The sequence below is a fragment of the Zootoca vivipara genome, chromosome 7 (genome assembly GCF_963506605.1).
Source record: "Zootoca vivipara chromosome 7, rZooViv1.1, whole genome shotgun sequence".
NCBI classification, from domain to species: Eukaryota; Metazoa; Chordata; class Lepidosauria; order Squamata; family Lacertidae; genus Zootoca; species Zootoca vivipara.
The window spans coordinates 31,678,676-31,698,298 of NC_083282.1; positions in this window are offsets into that span (position 1 = coordinate 31,678,676).

Consider the following 19,623-nt stretch of genomic DNA (forward strand, 5'->3'; position numbering starts at 1 on the left):
ATCTTCTGGCAGGTGAGTTGCTGCGGCTTACCAGGAGGGAGAGGAACAAGGCAGTAGGGAAGGCAGGGCAGTGTAATCACACCAGTGGGAGCATCCAATTGGTTCTGCTGGTGAATATGTACCATACCAATGTCACTCCCCACTCTTGGTAAGTGGCAGTAAGTCACCTGCCAGGAGCTCAGGTAAGCAGTTCCACTCCACATTATTGGTTACAAATAGTATCAGTTTGTCGTGAGCTGATAATTATTAGGGTTGCAGCAAGTGTGATGGGGAAATTTAACAGTATTTTTTATTATGATTGGCAGACACTCTTGAGGGTCTCTTTTACATCACTTGCTCACTCATCCCTCTCCCCCCCCCCAAACTGGGGAAACCAGAGACTAAATCATAGCTGCCAAGTTCTCCCTTTTTTTAAGGGAAATTCCCTTATGGTGAATAGGCTTCCTCGCAAGAAAAGGGAAAACTTGGCAGCTATGGACTAAATCTGGGTGGGATATTGTGCATGAAAAGCTGTACCATTGAGCCATAGTGGATTTCTATTTAGATACATGCTTAACTATCATATACAGGCCTACTCAGAAGTAAACCCCATTGACTGCAGAGAAATTTACTCCTAGGTAAGTGTCTATAGGATTTCAGTCTCATTCTTCCACTGAAATTAATGGGTCTTGAATGTGTTTAAGGCATGTCCAAGGAATAGTTGTGGTTAGAGTTTGAACCACAGTATTTAATCTCATGCATTTCTGCTGTGGAAAGCATCATGGTGTGAATATAAGGTGAATGAGAAGTCTGAAATGAAATTTTAAAAAATCTAGGAATGCTTTCAGAATGAAAATGCAACTGAATGGAAAAGGAATGAACAATCTGGAACGGTTCTTCCAATGGAAGAATTTTTAGAGATATAGACAAAACAAATAGGCTAGCATTACAGCTATTGATCTTTGCACTGAGCACCCTAATCTCCCTCTTCCCCCATAGGACATCATTCAGAGTTAATGGTCCTGAGCTCCTGATAAAGTCACCTATCGGATTGCTGGGTTAGGCCTATAATGGGGAAATAGTATTAAAAAAGGTGGACTGAGATAATCAATCCCCAAACTATTATGGGCTTGTAATTCTGAAAGGAAAGCTTATAGTCTTTTCCCAGCAAAAAGGCTCAACGACCACGGTAATGTGTGCTCATTTCGAAAGGTTCCAGAGATCACTCAGACTGCTGCTGCTGCATTCAGAAGCAAATACAGTTTCCGTAATGATGACATTGGCAGAACTGTGAACTGCGAATTACAGTAATCCTGCCTAGATGTTGTTAAATCATGTAAAACTGTTTTCAGATCAGCAAGGGGGCAGACAAGATTTAATCCGTGTTTTTTAAGAGGAAGAGGGAGGAAAGCTGATTCAGTATGATTTTAATTCATTAGGCTCTCCAGATCTCCATTCGTCAACAGAAGTCACAGATTCTTCTGAGATGCAGAAAGCACAGGGCTAGAAATTGTCATTATTGGGAAATTTTATGAACACGTTTTTTGTATCCCTCCTTCTTATTTTAACCACATAGAATAGTAATAAGAAATGTAGTTAAGAATAGACTAGACTGGACTAGAATACAGATTGGATGCAAATCTGTGTCTTCTGGAAGCCAGAGGGATTGCCACAAAATCATTGTGTCATAAAGGAGACCAGATTGGTGTTCTTCAATTAGCACAATGCATTATAAAAAACCCTTGCACATCTTAAGATAGCGGCTAGCAGAAGGCATGGCACAATCTCATGTACAAAGTCTTCTGCAACTTCTCAAGCAGCAACCTCCCACTAAGTCTGTGCTGTATTACGGTTTCCAGCATCACCACCAAAGATTCCTCCACTGCTGTATCTCTGGAGCCAATCTTATGTCATATGGCAGAAGAGAAGCTTAAACTAGGGTTGTATAGTCATCAGCTTCTGCAAAGATTACCACTAGCCTAATAACCTGAGACACCTATGGAAAAAGCAGTAGAAGAGGCAGATTAGGGAGCTCATGCCATTTTCTCCTAAAGAGGACAAAATTTCAGAGGACTGAAATTCTAGCTGGAGAAGGTTGTCCCTCAGTTACCCAGAAACACATTAAAGTGCTATGAAGAGAAGAAAATGACATGCAAGGGTTCTTCTATTATCAAGAAACCATCAATTGACCGATCAAACTCTACTGTTGTATTCTGAAACTTTAATTTTGGTTTTTAGTATTTTAAATTTTGCATGATTTTGAATGTATGAATATCATGCAAATCTGCTTTAGGGTTATGCACCAAGCACAAGCTTTGGTTTTGACCCCAATATGATGATTTGGAACACTCTCTGCCTTGACCAAAAATGCTTCAGATGCAGCAGTTTGGCACTGGATTTGAGGCAAAGCCTGTTTTTTTGGGGGGGGGGATTTTATTCCCACTCCTTCACTTTTGGGAAATAAAAAGAAATTTCTGTATTTCCCCCTTTTGACAGAAGTGGATGAAATTTGCCAGTGTAGTAGCCCCTCCGCATTAAGACTGCCAAATTACAGAAATAAGTCCATGGGGCTTTGTGAAGCTTGAAAGTTTAATATATTTAAAAATGGAAATGCCTGCAACTTTTCTACTTTATTTTTTTGTCACAGTTGCTGACTGTATTGAATGTAGAGGAGGAAGATGGGCACACAAATTGAAAGACGCCAGAGGAAAAGCAGAGCAGGCTTATGCAGTCCCTGGATCTATTACATCCCCCCCCCCATTAGTATGCCATTTATAGTGCAGACTCCAGCCAGGAACCCTGCCTCCCATCCCTGGATTATTTTCTTTATTTTGTACATCTCTACCTCCACCTTTCAAGACATGTATTTCCAGGATGGCTTCATCCCCATAATGGAGGGAGATGCAGCCATTTTGTTATTCAGCTATTAAAACTGGCAAATGTCTGTTTTACTTGACATCTCCTCCAAGCTATTTTGGCTTCGCTGTCTGTCCTGTGCCAGTCAGTGGGGCCAGCTTGTACACTGTTCAAGGTATTTGTGTTTGTTAATCAGATGGGCGCCAGCCATTTCTGGCTTCTCTGTCCACCTGCTGACTTCCCGGTGCAATCCTTCTGGTGCCTTGTCCATCTGTTAAGCATTTGTACACCAAATGCATTTGAGTACATTATTTTTAGCATGCTTCTCATCACTAGCTGCTTTTACATTTCTCCAGTCACATTAAGTTCAAATCAACATGAAGAGAAGGTATTGCAGTTGTTGTCCCCAAATTGCTCACAACTGCTTTAAAAACAACATGCTCCAGATGTAGTCTTCACTGCAGGACTATACAACCAGTCACACACTGTTTCTTGACGTATTATTCTGATGTAAGGCTTATCTTCTTAACACACTGTGTAGTCTTGTCCGGTCTATGGCTGCAAATATGCCATACATTTAAAATACAGTGGACCCTCCGGATACAAACATAATTTGTCCCGGGGGTCTGTACTTACCCCGAAAAGTCCGTATCCAGAGGTGCCACTTCTGAGCATGCACGAGACGTGATAGAGCGCTTCTGCGCATGCGCACGTGGAGGAACCCGGAAGTATACACTTCCGGGTTTGCCGCATTCGCAACCCGAAGGTACCACTCTACACTTCAAAGAATATTGGAAACTCATAGACCAACAGTTCCCAGCACCCTTAAAACTACAGTTCCCAGGATTATTTGGGTGGGTGCTTTAGATTTGTTTTAAATGTAGCTTGACTTCAAGCTAAGCCCCATTGAAAATGATGTACCGGTGGTATTTGACTCCAGTAAAGCTTGCTAAGATGTATAAAATTTCTTCTAAATTATGCTGGAAATGTAAGGATAAAGAAGGTACATTTGTTCATATGTGGTGGACATGTAAGAAAGTAAAGTGCTTCTAGGAAATGATATATAATGAAATTTTAAAAATATTTTAGAGTACGTTTGTTAAAAAAACCAGAGGCTTTTTTTACTAGGAGCAATAGGAGAAGTGTGAAGGAAGTTTATGTATGCGACTGCATGGCTAGAACGTTACTTGCCCAGAAGTGGAAAGAAGAAAATGTCCCAATGAAAGAAGAATGGATGACTAAGATAATAGACTATGCCGAAATGGCTAAACTTACCGTGAAGATCAGGCACCAAGATGAGGAAAAAATCAATCAAGAATGGGAAAACGTTAGAGATTACTTTAAAAAACACTGTGAAAATGTTAAAACATTAGCAGGTTTGATGTAACATTTATGAACTAATAATAGAATCAGGATGAGAAAAGAAGTTGAAATTAATTGGAGAAATATAATTATGTGCAAGGAGAACAAGGGGGGAATGGAACCCGGGGGAGTCATTTAAAGCAAATTTGGATTGGATATGTATACACAAAAGGAAAAATGTTGTTATTTTGAAAATTGAAAAATAAAATGTTTAAAAAAGAAAAGATATCACTGTTCATTTGCTTTTCTGATGCTGAACTGTTGCATTCTAGAAGTAAAGGAGAGTTTAGGAGCAATCCTATCCTAACAATTAGGTTTCCATCTCACATAGGATTGCTGCCTTTTCTGTTGGTCTGCTGTTCACCTCACACATGTCAGACAGACTTGCCCAAATCCTCTTATGGGAGACGACTTTTTTTGACCCTTTTGGAGACTGTGGCTTCACTGCTGAGTAATTCCATAAGAGTATGTATAATAGAGTAGATGATAAATGGTTTCATTCTTGCCCGGCCTAGACTTCTTGTCTGACTGTCATGCTCTCTTTCCCAAGCTCCATGGCTGCCGAAACTCGTGCTAAGCAGGCAGCACAAAGAGCTTGTCACACCTCATTTGCCCCGACTCGGTTAGTGCATCTCCTTTCTTGGGTCTGAGCAGCCTTGCATGGACATTGGCCTCCATATGTCACAGCTCCATCGAAACAGTGAAAGGATGAGCATTTTTCTAGGGCCACCTTAGTGCTTCTATCTTATTGTCAGAAGATGAGAATTCATGGAAGGCCAGTTCAGTAGCCAGCAAAGCAGAAACAATATCATGCAATGACTCAGTTCTAGCTTCCTAGGTTTGAGTGCTTGCATACGACAAATTGAATGAACCTTCCATTGTGATACATCTTTGTGAAATGACTTTTTAAAACACACACACAAAGTAGGGAGGTCTCAGAAACTGCAGCATTAGCAATGACATACAGCTGTTGCCAAGAGAGTAGAGAAGAGAGCTTTGGCCATTCGTCGAATCTTACAGCCAATTTGAAACAAACAAAACATTGGTACAAAATGTCTTTATGTTTTGTCTCTTATAAATTTTATTTCTGTTGGACCTGGATGAGAACATTACAACCTCCCCCACCTGCCCTTTTAATAAGGAATTTGGCAGGCAGGAGGGGAGATATTATTGTGTATATGTCACAGTTTATAATAGTTCTGAAGAATTCATCACAGGAATACCCGGGACTCAACGTGAACTAAATATAACTTTAAAGTAATGCTAATTCCAGGGGAAAAAGCAGACTGCATCATCTTTGACAGTTTGATAGTCTCTGATATGTGTAACCAATTGTTCTTATTTACATTAATTTGCATTGTGAAAAGCAATTTTACAGTTTCAGTCAGGCTTAATAGGCAATTTGCAGCTCTGTGCCTAATGGCATAGTTACTTAAGCCTGCCCCAGGGGTCCTTTCTAGACCTGATACAGACAAAACCTTTTAAATGTTCGATTGAACATCTTAAAAAAAGTCAAAAGTCTTTTGCTATTAGACCTGGCTTGTAACTTGCCTTGTCATATTTAATACTACCGCTGGAGATGGGCTTTGATTCTGGTGCCGTTCATCTCTGTATTGCGGAGGTCATGATTCCATTTGGCAAAACATGATGACACAAATGAATTACATTCTGGGGTTTTGGGCGTGTGTGTTCTTAACCAAGGACATTTTAATGAAGTGAGAAGCTACATATAGCAATGCTTTTGAAATGTTTACATCAGTGTGTGTGTTTGTGTGTACACGAACAAAGTTCAGTGCCTTGCTTTCATATCTATGAAACATAATTGCCGACTTCTCTACGTAGTACTTATGATTATATATATGCCTTCTTCAGTGGTGGAAGCAACTGTATTTGTGAAGGCATTCACATATTCCTTCTTTTCTGAGCCAGTCATTTTGCTTGGCAGTTTGCTTTTGGGCTAATAAAGAGCAGCCACTGTGGTTATTCAGACTGCTTAGACTGAGGGTGCTTTTTGGGGGGGAGATTCAGTCACATACCAGAAAATTCAAGTTGCACAATTATAGCTGATTGGGAGGCTTTGTACAACAAACCACTGTTTGAGGTAAGGAAAGTGATGGGGAAATATTCTGCACCATTGCACTTGCTTTGTGCAAAGGTCTAACCTCCCTGTGAACAAATCAGAACGAATGATCTGTAAGCAGGCTATTTGGCAGCAACCTGAGAAGGTGTCTTCAGTGTCAGTTGATTTGTGAGGTTGCCAGACAGTATTCAAAATGAGGGATCAGGAAATTGGACTGTTTAGACTAGAAATACAACTTGGAAGGCAACTTCATGGAGCTTCTTCTGCATGGTTTGCTGAGGGGCGAGCATGCTAGTGGCACAGACAACCCGTGATTCAATACACACCTGCACCATAGGTTCAAAAGAAAGTTTCATGGGGGGGGGGAGAGAGAGAGAGAGAGAGAGAGAGAGAGAGAGAGAGAGAGAGAGAGAGAGAGAGAGAGAGAGAGAGAGAACATCTTGGATCTTACTAACAAGTGATGTTGTTATCCTGCCTTTCCCCCTGCCTGACAGGGTTTCAAGGCAGCTTACAGCTTAAGTAAAATAAATGCCAATAATTAAACAAGTGTGTGATCTGTTTATTAATATTTATAGCACTTTGGGGCCAAATAGCAGCATTTGGCCATCAAAATGGTACAGATAAAAGAGTGAACATCCCACCTCCCCGGTGCCCTGTTCCCAATGTAGAATTGCCTCTCCTCTGGTGGTTCTTTTTATTAAGAAATATAATAGCAGGTCCTAACTGTTTTTTAAAAATAGTATGCACAGTTTGTGTTTTGAAATCCTGCAACACTTTAAACAACTGGGCCAGCAAAAAGGATCAGAGTCAGGGAGGTCTATACTGCCACCTACTGGATGGAAGATCCCTGGTACAAACTCTGTTGCATGTTTATTCTTTAACTCCAACACAAAAGATGGGGGAAAATGGCTGGTGTTTGCCTTCCGGGAGCTTAAATCTCTTGCTGGGTCTGTTGCTGAAGCTGAATGAGATTTCCCTCTTGCTGGAAGGCTGATTTCAGCTTCTTCCACTTTCATTGGCCTCTTATGCAGAAATGCCTTCACAAGGCAGGATGCCTTGGTATGTGAATCATCCCTGTAACAGGCAAAGCAGTTTGCTGGTATGTTATTATTAATACTATTCGCCCTCCGATTGAGCTGAAGCTGTTAAATTAGTTTACTTTATTTGTATTGATTTAAGCAATGTTGTACGGATATATCTTTTAAAATTACTTACTGGAATTATGATTATTTTTAATTGTATCTATCTATCTATCTATCTATCTATCTATCTATCTATCTATCTATCTATCTATCTATCTATTATACTCATTGATCATTTGATAAGTTGTGAGCTACTTTTGGCCCACTTTTGTGGGAAGGTGGCATGCAAATAAGCAGCAGATGATCATCATCAGCATTGGATATCATGGGACATCCACATACGGTATTAACAGTGGTGGCTGCTCTATTAGGGCAAATGGGATATTGCCCCCCCACCTCCGCCTTCCTTTGGTCAGCCCTCCTCCCACCTACCTTTTTTGCTTACAACCTATCCAGCGGGTGGCACTGGCTGTCAGCTTTGCAGAACTTAGCAGAAAGGAAGATGGGAACAAAACTAGATTTAGTTGCTTCTACCTCTCATTGGCTCTGCCCCTGCCAGTCGTTGGCTTTTAGCTCTGCCTACTGTTGGCCCTACCAGTCTCAGTGAGCATCAGCCTTTCCCAAATGTAATCTCCAACCTACTGGCGCCAAAGAGGCAGGAGTGGAGTTTCTCAGTTTCACCTTTCAATGAGAACAGACCAATCCACATTTCGTGAAGCAGCCATTTCCAGAAATTTATACTTCCCCAAGTGACCATCCCTGCTTGCAGCTCTGTGCTCCAAAGTTACACTTGCTGAACGAATCAGTCCCTTAGATCAGGCATCCCCAAACTTCGGCCCTCCAGATGTTTTGGACTACAATTCCCATCTTCCCCGAGCACTGGTCCTGTTAGCTAGGGATTATGGGAGTTGTAGGCCAAAACATTTGGAGGGCCGCAGCTTGGGGATGCCTGCCTTAGATAGCCATGGTTTCCTAAAAGAAAGTCAAGCTTAAATTATATTGCAATCTGTCATTTTGTGTAATGCAATACCAACTTGGCCTGCCATGGCTTGCTCGTTTGAAGGAAGTGTTGAGTCTCTTTGCAACTTGTTGATACTGACAGCCATACCATTCCAGCTGTTCTTTCTTTCTTTCTTTCTTTCTTTCTTTCTTTCTTTCTTTCTTTCTTTCTTTCTTTCTTTCTTTCTTTCCGGCAAATGCCCCCATTTAATTTCCTGAGGTCATGTCAACATTTCTGCATGCAACAGCTATTCCTTACAATATTTCCCTATATCCCCTCTCGCTTCCCTCCCCCACTCCCCCCTCTCTCTGTCTTTTATAATTGGACTGGGAGTTGGCTTGGAGTTGGTCTAGTTTCAGCTTGCCACTCATGCCTGTTTGTGGCCAGACACTTTGTGAGAGAGTAGCATGAAGGTCATTTTGCATGCAAGGCCTTAATTGAAAAATTGGACGCTTTGAGATGTTAGCTGGATGCTGTAATGAGGTATTGTAATTGAAACACATATCGTATGTTCAAGAAGAATTTTAAAGAGAATGGTGTGGGGATGCTTGCAACCAGCAGCCAAAGATCTGCTAGGTTATTTTGAAGTAACATGTGGCTTTTCGCCCTCTTCACTCTTCCGCATTTACCAAGACTTCAACTACCCAGCATGCAAATGGAAGGGACTGCATTCCTTCCAAATTCCAGTGTGACCAGGATATATATATATATATATATATATATATATATATATATATATATTCTGGAATTGGAACATGCACTTGTCTGTTTTTATTAATACACACTAAAGCACACACAGACGCGGGTGGCGCTGTGGGTTAAACCACTGAGCCTAGGGCTTGCCGATCAGAAGGTCGGCGGTTCAAATCCCCGTGACGGGGTGAGCTCCCGTTGCTCGGTCCCAGTTCCTGCCAACCTAGCAGTTTGAAAGCACCTCAAAGTGCAAGTAGATAAATAGGTGGGAAGGTAAACGGCATTTCCGTGTGCTGCTCTGGTTCGCCAGAAGCGGCTTTGTCATGCTGGCCACATGACCTGGAAGCTGTATGCCGGCTCCCTCGGCCAATAACGCGAGATGAGCGCCGCAACCCCAGAGTCGGCCATGACTGGACCTAATGGTCAGCGGTCCCTTTTGTTTAGTCGTTTAGTCGTGTCCGACTCTTCGTGACCCCATGGACCAGAGCACGCCAGGCACTCCTGTCTTCCACTGCCTCCCGCAGTTTGGTCAAACTCATGTTCGTAGCTTTAAAGCACACACACACACACACAAATCTTGATGAATTATGTAGCACTTTTTTGTTGTGTGACGGTACTCACTAGTAAAGAATGTCATCAGATCGTTCTTGCTGCGCATGGCGGCCATTTTGTGCAAGCACCAGTGACACTTTTATCAAGTGAAGAGTAGTGACACCTCATTAAAAAAAACAACCAAAGAAGCAACTCACATAAAATGGTGGACCTACATTTGGGGTGGGGGGCTGAAGCTTGAACTGTCATGGGGGCCCCTTTGCTATCAGCAATGATATATGGGTAACTTGTTGAAGTATAGACAACAAAACAATAACCAATGTGAGTTGTGCCACTTAATCTGGGTCTACTAGACACAAGAAATTTAAGCAGTGTGGACTAAAGTCGCTTCCAGGGCCCTTCCAGGATTAGGGGTCCTGAAGCTTAAGCTTCATTAGTTTCATAGTAGATCCACCTTTGTACACCCAAACACACACCTGTATGTAAGGCAGAAGAGGACAGGTGGGGGTTGTTGTTTTTCTTGCAGTATTTAATACCTAAATATTCAATAGCAATAATAGTGCTATTTAACAGGAAATAAATGTCATTTTACTCTCATATGCATGTACCAAATATTTCATAAGTCAGGGAGATATCTAGTGTTGGTTATGATAACAACATTGTATAAAACAGTACAAATAAAACAACATAATTAAATATCTGAAACCCAGCCCAAGAGAAAATTCTTACAAAACAAAAACAGACCACTAGCATACAAAATAATTACCCTTTTCCAGAAAATGCACCTGTATTCAATGTATTCTGTAGACGATATCAGCATACATGGCCACCTGCTTGTGCAGTGGAAATCTTTGCACAAGATTTATTGTTTCTTTTTTTCAGCCCCCCGCACACCCTCAGAATCTGCTCTTCTGCTATATATATATATATATATATATATATATATATATATATATATATATACATTATATATATACAAATATATAATTTACTCTTAATGCATTACTGTGCTTGATCAACTTAAAACTATTCATTTCTGAAGCATAAACAATTGACATTTCCTAAAGTATCATTTCCACTTTTGTAACAACATCAGGTTATTGGGAATTCCAACCTCTTTTAATCCAGACAGAAAAGTTGCTGAGATTTTTGGGTAAAATCAAAAATAAACCAGCCATTATTTTTTTTACCTATTTTTATCAAATACAGTGGTACCTCGGGTTACAGATGCTTCAAGTTACAGATTTCAGGTTTCTCCGCTAGCCCAGGAATAGTACCTCGGGTTAAGAACTTTGCTTCAGGATGAGAACAGAAATCGTGTGGTGGCGCCACGGTGGCAGCAGGAGGCCCCATTAGCTAAAGTGGTACCTCAGGTTAAGAACAGTTTCAGGTTAAGAACGGACCTCCAGAACGAATTAAGTTCTTAACCTGAGGTACCACTGTACAGCACTGCTGCTATGGGCTTCCATATGTCCAATTATCCCAGACATTTCCTCCGATTTTCACCTGAACACTGCTGCCTGCTGTTGTATTCCGGATATGTCCAGGGTATTCCGGACATATAGCAGCCCTACCTAAATTTTGCCCCTTGATAACATTATAGTCTTGTGATCCTAGGCCCTGTGTAAGATCTTCCCCCAGCCAAAATGACCTTCCACTTCCCTCATAGCATATGCACCAGCACTCTGCTTGTGACTGAACCTTCCCCCTCACAAGTAGTATTTATGTAAATTCTGTGACATTACAGCAGCTGAGTCAACAACTGGAGTGAGGTATTGGAGGCGGTTGACAGCAAGATTTATAAAAGTAGTTATGCTGCATAAATTTATAGAAGAATACTAAACTGTCAGGTTCTGTGTTGACATGATAGTAATACATTTACTAGTCCTGCACAGAGTGTTCAGGGCTTAATTTAAGTTCTGTGTGCTGACAGGCATCCTTCATGGTCCTCTTTTAAGGCTTTAAAATTATCTATTAGGGTAAACAACCATTACAAATCTTCATTGGTTGTGGTGAAGTAAACATGAAAGATCTAAGCATGCCCGCTGGAACCAGGTCTACAGAGTTCTGGAGCTAAAAAGGAAGGTGTTTGCCCTAGGATGCTGAGGGAAGAACAACACCATTTTGAGGGAGAGAGTTTGAAGACAGCTCCCAGCTGAGAGCCAGTAAAAGGAGCCTTCAGCAACCTGGCATCTTCCAGATGTTTTGGACTGTATCTTCTATTTGGGGATGATGGGAACCATAGTTCAAAACATCTGGAGGGGGTCAGATTGCCAAAGGCGGCAGTAAAAAATGACAGTACCCTCTTTCTCCTTCGCTGCTCCTAAACACTTCCCACAGTTTTAAAATCTGGGTTCAACTGGTAGGTAGATGGAGCACATTTTTCATGTAAAAATATAAATCCCATTATGTGTTTACAAACTGACAATATATTGTAATGTTCACGACACAGGTATCCACTGTATAAATCCTCCTCTGTTCCAGAACTTTCTGGATGAGGAAGTGGACTGTCCAGTTCTGCATCCTGTTCTCACAGGGGCCAAGCAGATGTTGAGTGAATATTTCACCCACATCATCACTTACTTTCAGTCTTCATATATGTTTTAAAGATGCTGCTTGAAATAGATAATCAGCCTAAACTGATTATAAATGTATAATCAGTTTCCACTGTAACATCTCTAGATATATTTGGGGTATTCATTAGCTTATATCAAGAATATTCTTAGATCCATATATTGAAGTACAGTATAATCAACAGACAGGTAGCTTACATTTAGACTTGCTATTTCATTTCTAGATTTGATCCTGTGCTCAGAGAAGGGACTGAGCTGCATTGAAGGCTCATGCTGGTAGGGTGTGGAGGGAGAGAGCAGCACTTTTCACAGGTTCCCCATTGCCTCTGCAGCCCCCTCTTTGCACTGTTGTTGTTGTTGTTTAGTCGTTTAGTCGTGTCCGACTCTTCGTGACCCCATGGACCATAGCACGCCAGGCACTCCTGTCTTGCACTGCCTCCCGCAGTTTGGTCAAACTCATGTTCGTAGCTTCGAGAACACTGTCCAACCATCTTGTCCTCTGTCGTCCCCTTCTCCTAGTGCCCTCAATCTTTCCCAACATCAGGGTCTTTTCCAAGGATTCTTCTCTTCTCATGAGGTGGCCAAAGTATTGGAGCCTCAGCTTCACGATCCGTCCTTCCAGGGAGCACTCAGGGCTGATTTCCTTAAGAATGGATAGGTTTGATCTTCTTGCAGTCCATGGGACTCTCAAGAGTCTCCTCCAGCACCATAATTCAAAAGCATCAATTCTTCGGCGATCAGCCTTCTTTATGGTCCAACTCTCACTTCCATACATCACTACTGGGAAAACCATAGCTTTAACTATACGGACCTTTGTCGGCAAGGTGATGTCTCTGCTTTTTAAGATGCTGTCTAGGTTTGTCATTGCTTTTCTCCCAAGAAGCAGGCGTCTTTTAATTTCGTGACTGCTGTCACCATCTGCAGTGATCAAGGAGCCCAAGAAAGTAAAATCTCTCACTGCCTCCATTTCTTCCCCTTCTATTTGCCAGGAGGTGATGGGACCAGTGGCCATGATCTTGGTTTTTTTGATGTTGAGCTTCAGACCATATTTTTTTGATGTTGAGCTTCAGACCTCTTTGCACAAGACCTCCCAACTGTTCCGCAATCCCCAAGAGCAGATTTCCGAGGGGTCCAGGAGGCTGCAGGGTTTGGTAAGAAGAAATTGGTAAAAATCACCCCCGTCTCTTACGGTAATATCTTGTGAGCAGAATTCTCTGGCTCCAGTCCACTCTTTTGGGTTTCCCTCTAGAAACACTGTGCCTAAGATGAAGCCACGAATTTAAGCTGCAAGCCACAACTTTTATTTCCCTATTCTGTCTTTGATTTGTTGCAACATCCTCAGCAATATTTCAATTTAGCTGTTTTAAAATTAAATCATATATGCCATTAAATGAATCTAACTACTCCAGCTGATTGGGGCTTTTCTGGCCTTCTGATTAGTGCCTCCATGTAATGCAGTTTCATTTGGTTCTTTAAGTGCCATTAAGTGCTCAGCACTATGTTAAGAGGAATTTTTAATGGTCAGATTCATAATATAAATTTGGCAACAACTGATAATTAAATTCACTAGAGTGCTAAGTAAGAAACAAATCTCGGTGGTAATCAAAGGTGCACAGTCAGGAAATGAAGCAAAGGTCTGTTTCCTCAGCTAAATAGCAAGGGGGGGGGATTCATGAATTTCCACCTCATTATTATAAAAAGCTTAGAGACAAAAGCTCTGTCAATTCTGACCTATTGCACATCAAAGAACGACCATTGTCTTCTGGGACTCTTTTAAGAGCCTTCTTGTCTTGTTGAAATAACCACCACCATTTTAGCATCCTCATTAGTTGACACAGCTATTTGAGTGCCGGAGGAAAAATAGAATGGCAACTTCAAGCAAAGTTTCCTTTAGCACTTTTTCTCTCTGTTCATTAAGATGGTGCCAAATAACTATATTTATTATTTGTTGGTGGTTTCATACTGGTTAGTGGATAGACTTCTCTCAGGTTAACTTTTTCATCTTATTTGAGGCACTTTGAAACCCATTCAGTGTTATTGTCAGTGGTATTTCTAGAAAAAGAGGTACTGGAACTCACCATGAACATGTCCCTCATTCTTTTAGAAAGTCTCTCCTCCTTACAGAGGGCAGGGGTTGTGAACGGAAGCCGCTCCTGTGTTGGCAAAGGAGCGTGTCCGCCCCTTGCCTTACCTGCCCTTGCTGCCGCGCCACGCCTCCAGTAGCCAGCCAATAGGGCTGGCTCTGGGGCGGGGTTTAGCTGCACTTAATGCAGTCACAGCCGTTCTGATCGGCAAGCCCTAGGATCTGTGGTTTAACCCACAGAGCAACCCACGTCCCACAAATAATCAATGTACTGTACTATAAAATAAATAAGGCAGTACTGTAGATGAAAAAAATAATAATTAACTTTTTTTTTCTTAAGTGCACTGAGGGTGGGTGGGTTTACCTGGCTACAAGCTGGAGGTAGGGCAAGGGTCAGTAAAGACCTGGTTCACTTTGGCCAGGGTCGCTTTTTTCCCCCCTTGCCAGGTCAGGTTCTTCCCTGGACTTACTCAGGTTAGTTCCTCGGCAAGGTTTGGGGCTGCAGTGCGCCCTGTTGTGCCTCTTGCAGGTGGCACCTCTTCCACAGCTTTGGGGGTGGGGTGGGGTGGGGCCCCTCTCCCCGACAGCAAAGGCCTCAGCGCTACTCCACAGCCGGCAGGGTGAGCTCTGGTAAACTAGAGGCCTCTCCCCAGTGGCAGAGGCCCTAGCGCTGCCTCACAGCTGGCCGGGCAAGCTCTGGGCTGCTGGCAAGGCCTCTGTTCGTATCTAGAGGAAAGTTCATTACCATGTTTCTCATATTATAAGACACGTCTTATATTTATTTTTTCCTCAAAAAAACACACTATGGCTTATTTTCAAGGGATGTCTTATTTTTTTCCTCCTCCTCCTGCCGCGGCCGGCATTGCTGCTGCTCCTATCACTATGTCTTATTTTCGGGGTATGGCTTATATTCCTTGAATGCTTAAAAATCCTGCTATGGCTTATTTTATGGGGATGCCTTAAAATATGAGAAACAGGGTAGTCGAAGCACCTACTGAAGGTTGTAACTGGAATCGTACATAAGTAGAGCTGTATGTAAGTCGAGGTTCCACTGTATCCTCAAACCACAACCTTGTTTTGCATATTGCACCATTTAAATAATTTCTCCCATCTTCCCCACTTTAATATTCTGCAAGTTGGAGGGAGGGGGGGAATTGGACCACATTGGGTTAGTAGTTGTGGCAACTGCCATATCATCCACAACGTTTTGCTGCGTATTAAAAATTGTGTTCAATTGTGGTGTTGTGTTGCAACTGGAGAGGACACAGATCTTTAAAAGCAATATACCCAGCATGTTCCCAACATGCTGAGTGGAAAAACTAGGCTTCTGGAGAAATGAACTGAGAAATACACCACACTTTCTTGTATACTCCATGCAAACTGAAGAACATATCACTGTTGGGCAGTGGTCCATTGGGTGGGCACTTGTTCCAATGCTTGCCCTCACTACCTCTAGAGAAAGACCTGAGAACGTACAGTAGACACTTTGTGTTCTTCACGCAATGGTTACTTGACTTTATGTAGGATAATCTTTATGCAGCAAAAAAGGTATTGCATGTGGAGACCCTTTAACCTAGACCTAGAAATAACTTCACACATGACTCATAATTTTGGTTTGGTTTTTGGCAGACTTTAGGCCACAACTTTATTGATTACAAATCAAGTGAGTGGTTGCATAGGCTCTGGTTCCAAAAGCTACCTAGGGTAGCACTGACTCAGGGCACACCAACCATCGGTCCATGGATTCCTTTAAGAGGAATACCTGAGGGATCATTCCACCCTATCAGCATGAACCAGAGCCTATCCGCCAACCTTACAAGTTGTGATGAATTGCTACGTGGCAGGTGAAACCCAAGTGGCAGCAGTCAGTCAGCCAAATGGGGAAAATTCCTGCCGTGCCCCTGCGTCAACGGCAGACAACACACGACGGCATAGCAAGGTCAAGCGAACGCCCTGAAAGTAAGGAGTGGTGGGCAGGTGTTCCGATGCAATCAGCCGGAGAAGGAGGGTCTCAATGGCCACGTGCAGCTGTTAAATACAGGTCCGCCTGACTCTTTGATTGGCATGCCCTCAGCCCAATTGCACCCCATCAGATGGACCACCAATAGGGTGTTGTGGCTGCTCCAATTGTCCCCGCCCCAAATCCTAGGCCTGGTTGCCAGGACCCACTGCAACGCATGCCCTCTCTGCAGGGAGGACCTGATTTGTGTGATGTGGCCTTCACTCACCAGTGCAGTACAAGACTGGGCCATTAATGTAACTTCAATGCATGAGCAAAGTAAACAAGAAGAAGCCTGTTTTGTCAGGCAGTTTAAAGAAAACCTCTTTAGATCAATGATTAGGTCAGGCCAAATAAATTCAGGCCTCTTTCAAAGAAAATTGCTAGTGAATGTTTGGGCTGAAGTGATGTTAACTTCCTTGACACTGAAGATTTAGTTACGTGAGGCAATAATGAACAGGTGAGAGATGTAATTTTAGATGTAAAAACAAATGCAGAATCCACAGATTTCAGAAGCGAAGAGTGTTTGCTATTGTGATGAATCGCACGTATAAAGAGCTAATCTCAGCTGGGGGGAGTGGGGGCCGGGAGAAACACTGCAAATGACCATTCCGAATTCCTGACACCTTCAGGCTTGTAAAAGTCTGTGCAACATGAAATCCTGAAAAACTTTAATATCTAATTCTTTGACATATATCTTCCCTTCTCTGAGTCGCTACTCTGAGGGAAGCTCAGAGGCATAGCTGCCAAGTTTTCCCTTTTCTCGCGAGTAAGCCTATTCAGCATAAGGGAAAATCCCTTAAAAAAAGGGATAACTTGGCAGCTATGCTCAGAGGGTGAAGTAAAGGAGAGGGACTTTTCAGATGTGGCTCCTTGTCTGTAGAATGTCCTCCACAGTGAGGTCCCCCTGGCACCTTCATTGACATCTTTTCCCCTCCAGGTCTTTGATGGATTGATTCTTTTATATTGTTGATTGGCTGCCAAGGCATGCTATGGCTTCGATGGGAGAATGTCTTTTTTGTTTGTTTGTTTTGTTTTGTTTTGTTTTGTTTATATGTTGTATGGTAATGTTAGTGTTTTATATGGATTTTGCTTTTGTCTGTGGTACATTATGTTTATGTTTTTAATGTAAGCTACTTGGAGATCTTTTTAGGAAACAAGCAGCTAATCATAACCCTAATCATAATATTTGCTTCTCCATCATTTCCAGGACCCCCGCTTTCCTTTCTGTGGTTATTGCTAAAACCCTGCTCATTATATTGTTACCTCTCACAGAAACAATAGCATCCTCTGCTTTTTAGCTGTAGTGTGCATGGGTTAGAAGAGTATGAAATGGAACAAGATAGGATGGATAACAGGGTGAAAAATTATCTTGTTTGAAAACAGGTATGCATAAAAGGAGAAACCAAGGTATAGGATACAATGATGTTTATTAAGTGGTGCAAGCCTATAGGGTAAAACTGTATAAATACTTCTCATTGAGTAATATTCAGACCATGGAAACCTCAATCAGAAATCTTTCAAAATGGTCGTATGCTGCCACCTTTCTGAATGGTTCTTCTCTACAGAATCTGAAAGCAATATTTCTCCATCTTCCAAGAACCCCCGTTATGATTTTTTTTTATGGCTATGTTTGGATGGATGTCCCAGTAGGTGACTGGACTTCTAGGATTTGCACAACACTCCCGGAAGCTGTATGCCGGCTCCCTCGGCCTATAGAGCGAGGTGAGTGCTGCAACCCCAGAGTCATCCATGACTGGACCTAACAGTCAGGGGTCCCTTTACCTTTACCTTTTAACATTTAAGTTATCTTGAAGGACCCAGTTCAACAATAGATTTGAATGCTGATGGGTAAATAAGTCATCCTAATAAAGCTGTTTAGGATTAAAAGGTTTTTGATTTGGCTTAGTTAAACACCCAGACACTTTAAATGGGTTTTATTTTGACAAAGCTTATTCAAGTGGCCAAGCCTTTTAAGTATGCAAAATTGGTAATAGGCCATAACCTCCCTGGTCTGTGACAGGAATTCTTGGCATATGCGGTCTCAAATTGCATTGACCTTTTATGCTGCCAAATTGCATTGCAATTTCATGTCTAATTTGCTGTCTTCTCCAGTCTTGGGTTCCCTTCAGCATTTGCTACACTCTTCTCTCTCTCTCTCTCTCTCTTGGCTTTTGGCTTCCTGCCTACTAGCTATGGCCTGGGATATTTATTTATCCTCCTGTTTCAGTTTTTGAACAGAATTGCTTCTTATTACTCAGAAACATTTTTTTTTTAAAAAAATGCCCCAGCTAGTCTGATTTCTGTATCTCTGACCCCTACCACCAGAAGTTTCCAGAAAGGTTATAGCAGCACATTCTGGTAGCCAGGTTTTTGGATATATGAGCTATTGTTTGACGCTATCAACAGAATCAAAAATCTTGAGACTATTTTAAAAGATCTTAAGGAACTGACATTCAGATGTGAGCCCCTTCACTCATTGTTTCTTTCTTTCTGATTGGTTCTTCACTATAGGAATTGCTTTAAAATATCACTTTGTATACAAAGGCACTGCTATAGCTGCAAAATGATGAAATGACTCCTTTCTGTGGGACAGTGGCTTATTCTGTGAACCACCCTGAGACCCCCGGGTATAGGGCAAAATAATAATAATAATAATAATAATAATAATAATAATAATAATAATAATAATAGCTCTTCGTAGAAAAAAGGCTCCCCAGCCTCTGTCTTAGACCAAGAACAACATTTCCTTCAAAGCCTTTATTAGAGACCAAGCCTTTAGTGTGGAAGGACCTGCCTTGCGGAACTCCTTGCCAATAGAGGTCTGGCAGGAGTCATTTTTTTCTAGACACGCCTTTGGAATGTGACTATTATTTCTTTAAACCAAACCATTATTAGACATGTATTGCATTTTGATGTTATGCACCACCGTGGGTGCATGTGCATGCGTGTGATCGAAGTATGGCTTACAAATATTTAAATAAATTCAGATTTTATTTTTAAGTCCTGATTGGAGGGGAGGGGGAGGAGTTGTGTAGATTGAACGTTTCTCCTGCATATTTTTTTTTAAAAAACTTGCCTAACTTTTGCAAACCAGGGATCCACTGAAATTCACTTAATGGCATTTGGAAGCGCCGACTGCCTGAGTGGGAAAAGAAATAGCTCCTTGTTCCCGTGAAATGCGGAAGTCCTGCTTTTGCAGCGATAAGTCCCTTTTGTATTTTGGTGCCAGTTTCACAATACAAATCAGACGTCTACGCCTGCACTTACCTGGCATTTTTGCCGGCTGCTGCTTCCTTTAACGCTGTAGGTTTGCCAATCATCCTGGACTGGTGGGAGCTTCTTGGCAACAGTTCCTGCCTCT